Consider the following 6,108-nt stretch of genomic DNA (forward strand, 5'->3'; position numbering starts at 1 on the left):
TTGAGTATGCAAGAAATTTAACCATGGAATTGATCAGAGAAATAGTAGCTAACCCTATGTGCAAATTATAAGACTGAGATTGAATCCAATAAAGTGATTTTAACCTCATTGTCAAGTGTCTAATTTGTATTGGAATCTAAATGTATGTGTATCATTTTGTATTTTTGACATGTCAAATGTTATGTAAAAGTAAATCTTATGGCATCACTTGACACTCATTATATGCATATGTGTACTGACCTATCAATTAGGGTTACCAATGTAACCCATTAACCTAAGACTGATTTAGTTAGTAACCTAAAATATTTTCCCTTGATTAGGGTTTAGTGGAAATGTTTCATCCTTAGGATTTTGGAGATCAAATATTTTCAAGCCACTTGGTTAGGTCATAAATTGATCCTAGAAGAAAAATTCAATGTAATTCAAGTGTACAAGTGGTATAGGTATGGCTTAGGAACCTTTTCCACCCTTCTAGAACTTCCTAGCAACATTTTTGACCCTTAAAATATCTCAATTTCCCTTTTTGTGAAAATGGATCATATCCATGAGGTTACCCAAGTTTACACTCTTTCTAAGAGGTTGCCTTTATGACAAGGGCAGGGGAGAGACCAAAGAAAGCTTATAGTCAAGATTAGAGTTATTGCTATTTTGGGTGGGTGAGTTTAGAGGCTATTTAGAGTCCCTTTGAAGAGTTGTAGGGTGTTCACCCACTCTCTATTTTAGAGAAGTGAAGCTTTGGAATTGGAAGTAGGGAAGTATTAAGCTCATCTCAAAATTCATTCTTGCCATAACCTTTGTGAAGGTAGGTTTCTCCATTGCCATGGATATGTTCATTTTGTTCATTGTTTTATTGTGTGTGTGAATCTCTTGCATGTTCAAGTTTTGTTTGTATTGTTATCATGTGAGGGATGGGTATTGTGGGTTTCTACTTGCTTTCTTTTCATGTTCTTTTCCTTATTTTGTTGAGGGCATTGTGAAGGGAGTGTTGGCATTACTCACTCTCAGATAGGGTAGAAGTGGCCATGTAAGGGGAAGGGGTTAGTTAGACTTCATGTTAGTGTAGAGTCCCTACTTATGATGAGAAGGGGGATGAAATGCAAGGTGTGTGGGCACTTGCATGCCACTTCCTATTGATTTTTGTTTGGAGAGAAAAGGAGTATGAAAAATGGGAATCCAAGTGAGGTTCTAGCCTTGGAAGAGACATGTTCTATAAGTATTTTGGCATTGGCCTCTCTTGCATGAAAGATCCACCTTCACCATTGTCATAGGTTCAAGATGAAACCTGTGTGCATACCTTGGATGGGAATTGTATGTTCAATTATGTCCTTGTGTTTGGATTCTAAATGTCACCCAGTCAGTTATAGTTTCTCCTAGGTTGGTGGGTGGCCTTTCGAGGCCTAGGATGGGAGGTGAGCACTCCATGGTTGTTCTAAGTGTTTTTGTTGCAAATTGTTTGGATAGATTCTTATAATGAAGGAACCCAAAATTGGAGCATTGAATGTGCTCTTGAGTCATTGTGTTAGAGTCTCGTTCCTTGTTGTTCATCATCTTGTTGCATTTTTATACACTTGTAATGAAAGGAATGTTTATAGTTTCATTTCCATGTATTGAATTAACTAAGTTGTATTTTCATATCCATTGATAGAGAATGCAAGTTTTCATTATATGGAGAAAGAAGTATGGAGTTGATGTAATACTCCAATAGTTTCCTCCATTTTAAATTTTGATCTCGAATTGAAATAAAAGATATGATTGTTTATATATTTGAATTATATCATGGTGAAAATTTATCTCCTTGCATTTTGGAAGAATGGTGAAAGAATGAAGGATTGTTTTATTAAATATAATCATGAATTTGCATTGGGTAATCAAGTTCAAGTCTAAATAGGTTATATAGTTTGGATATATTAATCAACATTCCAAATGGATATAAAGCATTGTTTCAATACTATTGGATGCAATAGATTAAATGGATAAGCTATTAGTTCAACAAGACCCATATAAAATATTAAAAACATAGCACTTATGTGTTAAATTCCTAGCTAAATGATTAATTCAATGCATTAAAAAACTTGTTATGTTTATGAGAAATAACTCATAGAGAGAGTATAACTTTAAATTTTTTCGTCAAAAAGGAGACCTATAGGTCTTTGGAATTTGTATGGGAAGAAAAATAAATTCCTCCCATACAAATCCCACACACAGTCAATTAAATACTATATTTCCATAGACCACTTGTACATTTAAATAATACTAAATCAAGAATCCCCTAAGCAAATAGAAAAATCAATCCATTAAAAGAAACTAGGAAAAGCACTTTCATTTAAAGCAAAAATATAAAAGATTAAAAAAATATCAAGTTGAGGGGTGAGATGTGACCCATGTGGGGTTTACACCCCATTCCCCTCTCTCCTCCTCTAAGTCATGCAGACCCTAAGATGATTAATAATGCATGAGCATCTTGGGTGTAAGAGCAATCTTGCATCACCCAAAAAAAAAATTCATTTTAGTTGTTTGAATAAGGGTTTCCTTAATGCAAAGTTGTTGTCTGTGGAGGCTTTCTACTTAGTAAGTCAGTTATATGAGCTCAGAATGTCCTAATTTTAGAGGTGGATATTCATCTTAGATAGATGAATCTACCATTTGAGGCTCAGTGCCATATCATGCATATTCATGGATTTATTACAGATTTTTGGTTTGCAATTTTGGTATATAAACTCCAAGCTCACCATTGGAGGCTTAAAAGTGTCTGAATGAGGCCCAAAAACTTGACAAATGGGCACTTGTGCTGATTCAACCCTATAGATCAAGAGCTAAGGTTTTTGAAAAGTGGTTATAATAGCCAATCGAAGCACCAGTTTGAGAGTTATGATCTTCTAAAGTTGGGTTGACCAAAACATTCAAAATAAATGTCAAAGGTGTATTTGACATTCTTTATATGTATTTTTTGGGTCTTTCGGCCCTAGGTATTAAGTTTGAGTGTCTAAAACCTTCCCAGGCGGCATAAAATTGCCTATTTAAGAAATGCCCAAACATTGCCTAGGACAGCTCTGGGTGATAGTTTGTAGCTTGTCTTATAGATTGATATAATGAAAGAACCCATGTGGGTTAGCATATTGTAATTCTGAATTTTTTAATTTTGCATTTGCGGTGATAATAAGAAGCCTATATTTTTCTCTCACAAATTGTTGTTGTTTCCTTATTTTTGTTATGTGTTCATAGTATAGGGGGAGCACCCTTCATCAAGTGGTATCAGAGCTGGAGTTCCTGAGTATGTGAATAGATCACTGGCTATGAGGTAGTTTGTAACATGATTGTGGTTTGGGCTAAGCATGTAGACAAATTGCCAATTATGAAGTAGTTTGCACTAGCGTTTTAGTAGAAGTGCAAAAATGCCTCCATGAAGAGAGCATGGTGGAAGAGTCAAAGGTGTTACACCTAAGGATTTTAGAACCCTCCAGAGGAAAATCCAAGCATTGCAAGAATAGATGCACAGAGGAATGAATCTTGTCATAGGAGATGATGAAAGCGAGGGTGAAAGAGAAGAAGAAGGAAACACAGACCAAGCTATAATAGAGGAAGTTCTTAACCTAGAGGAGGCGAAGCTTTTTAAGGCCATTTCTAGTATTTGAAAAAGACCTAAGTTTGATATTCCCACATTTTTATGAAATCTTAACCTAGAGGAATTGATCGATTAGATCAATGAATTAGAAGAGAAATTTGAATATGAAGATATTGATGATCCAAAAAGGGTCATGCAAAGATCTAGTGGCAGGAGATCCAGTTGGATCAAAATAAAAGAGGAAAGGAAAAAATCACTAGATGGGATTAGATGGTAGCTAAAATTAAGAGACAATTAATTCCGATGGATTATGTGCTTGATTTGTTGAAGAAAATTCAAGGGTTGAAGCAAGCAGGAAAATATGTTGAAGAGTATATTGCAGAGTTACATCAAGTTCTCATTAGAACAACCATGCAAAATATGATAAGGAGAAAGTGGTTTGCTATCTTAATGGGTTAAAACCAAGCATTTAAGAGGCGATAAGTCTTGTTCAAGTGACCAATATTGAGGAGGCATACCAATTTTTCCTAAAAGTTGAGGAGAAGCTAAGCAAAAATTTTGATAACAAAAGTAGTGACAGAGGTCATGGTGGAAGATCTGGTGGATGATCTTATGAAGGCTGAAATGATGATTAGAAGAGCAAGGATGAGGCTATAAGTAGTACTCAGAACTAGAGGAGAAATAATTCCAATTGTTTCCATGACTAGAATAATAGAGATCAAAGAGGAAGAGGAAGAGGGCAAGGATTTGGAAGAGGAGGTTTTTGTGGAAAATGCTTTCACTATAGAGAAGAAGGGCATAAAGAATTCAAATGTTTCCAATGCCAAGGAAGGACTAATCAAAGAATAGAAGGCTAGGCTAGACTTGTGCATGTTGATGAAGATGCTAGATCATCACATTTTGAAGATGCTAAAAGAGGAGAAGTCCTTGTTAACAAAAGATTCATGTTAAGTGGTGAGAATGAACCTAATCAAAGAAGAAGCTTATTTCACACAAGGTGTAGATGTGAAGATAAGTGTTGTGATGTGATCATTGATGGTGGAAGTATTGACAATCTAGTGTCAAAAATGATAGTCACAAATTTGAAGCTAAAGAGATTCTCAGTGAAGTTCAAGACTAGAAACTACCAAAATGAGGTATTGTATTTTGATACCATACCTATAGACATATGACATATGTTGTTGGGTAGGTCGTGGTAGTTTGATAGGCATGTTGTACACAATGGGAAAGAAAATACCTACACTCTAACCAAAGATGGAGTGAAACATAAGTTTAAGCTGTTGAAGGAGAAAGAAGAAAAGGTATGTAATGTTTCCCAAATATATTTTTTCATGGAAAATAGTTTGTCAAAGGTATGAAGCATGAGCATATTTGCTTTTTTGTAATGCCAAAAGATGGTAAAGAAGAAGTAGAGGAGGTACCTACAGAAGTTGTAAATTTGTAGATCGAGTTTCCTGATATTGTGTTAGATAATGTACTTGATGGATGACCCCCAGTGACAAAGATTAGTCAATGGATGGATTTGATTCCAGGAGCTAGTTTTCCAAACAAGGCAGCTCATAGAATGACACCAATAGAAAGTGAATAATTGAATAGACAAGTTCATGAGTTGTTGCAGAAGGGGTTTATTTGAGAGAGTCTGAGTCCATGTGTTGTAAACAAAATATTAGCACCAAAGAAGAATGGAGAATGGAGGATGTGCAAAGATTCTTGAGCTATTAACAAGATCCCAATCAAGTACAAATTTCATTGCCAAGGATGGATGATATTATGGACTATTTGAGTGGAGCAGTGTATTTCACAAAGATAGATCTGAAGAGTAGATACAATTAGATTTGCATCAAAGAAGGTGATGAGTGTAAGAATTATTTCAAGACAAGGGAAGGATTGTACAAGTGGTTAGTCATGCCAATTGGGCTAACCAATGCACCGAGCACTTTTTCGTGGTTCATGAATGAAGTACTAAAGGATTTTTTGGGTAAGTTTGTGATTGTTTACCTAGATGATATTTTGATCTTTAGTAAGACATTGGAGGAGCATTTAATGAATTTTTGAAAGTTTTTTGATAACTAACATCATCAGATTTCCATAATCCATTTGTAAATAAGAAGTTTTTTGGATTCAATTGTGTGTATTTTTTTACCATCAACATTTTGGATCACACTACATGATCCATCATTAGGATGAGAAAGAGTAGGATAGTAGATATATGCAGACTGAGCCTAACTCAAGAGATATAAGAAGAGAAGTGGAGAGCATGCAAATTGATGAAAAGACAAGAGAAGTTGTTGATAAACCTAAAGAAGTGAAATTTTGTGAAGGAGTTGGTGTACATGGGATTTTTAGTGTTAACAGAAGGTCTAAAAATGGACCCAAAAAAAGTGAATCTTATCTTTATATGGCCTACTCCAAAGAGTGCTACAGAGGTAAGGTCATTTCATAGACTAGCTAGTTTTCACAAAAAGTTCATAAGAGGTTTTAGCAGTACTTGTGGACCCTTAACTGAAACAATGAGAGGGGATAGGAAAGAATTTAAGTGGGTTGTA

The sequence above is a fragment of the Cupressus sempervirens genome, chromosome 3 (genome assembly GCF_028749045.1).
Source record: "Cupressus sempervirens isolate cs-2001-9-10 chromosome 3, ASM2874904v1, whole genome shotgun sequence".
Taxonomy (NCBI): Eukaryota; Viridiplantae; Streptophyta; class Pinopsida; order Cupressales; family Cupressaceae; genus Cupressus; species Cupressus sempervirens.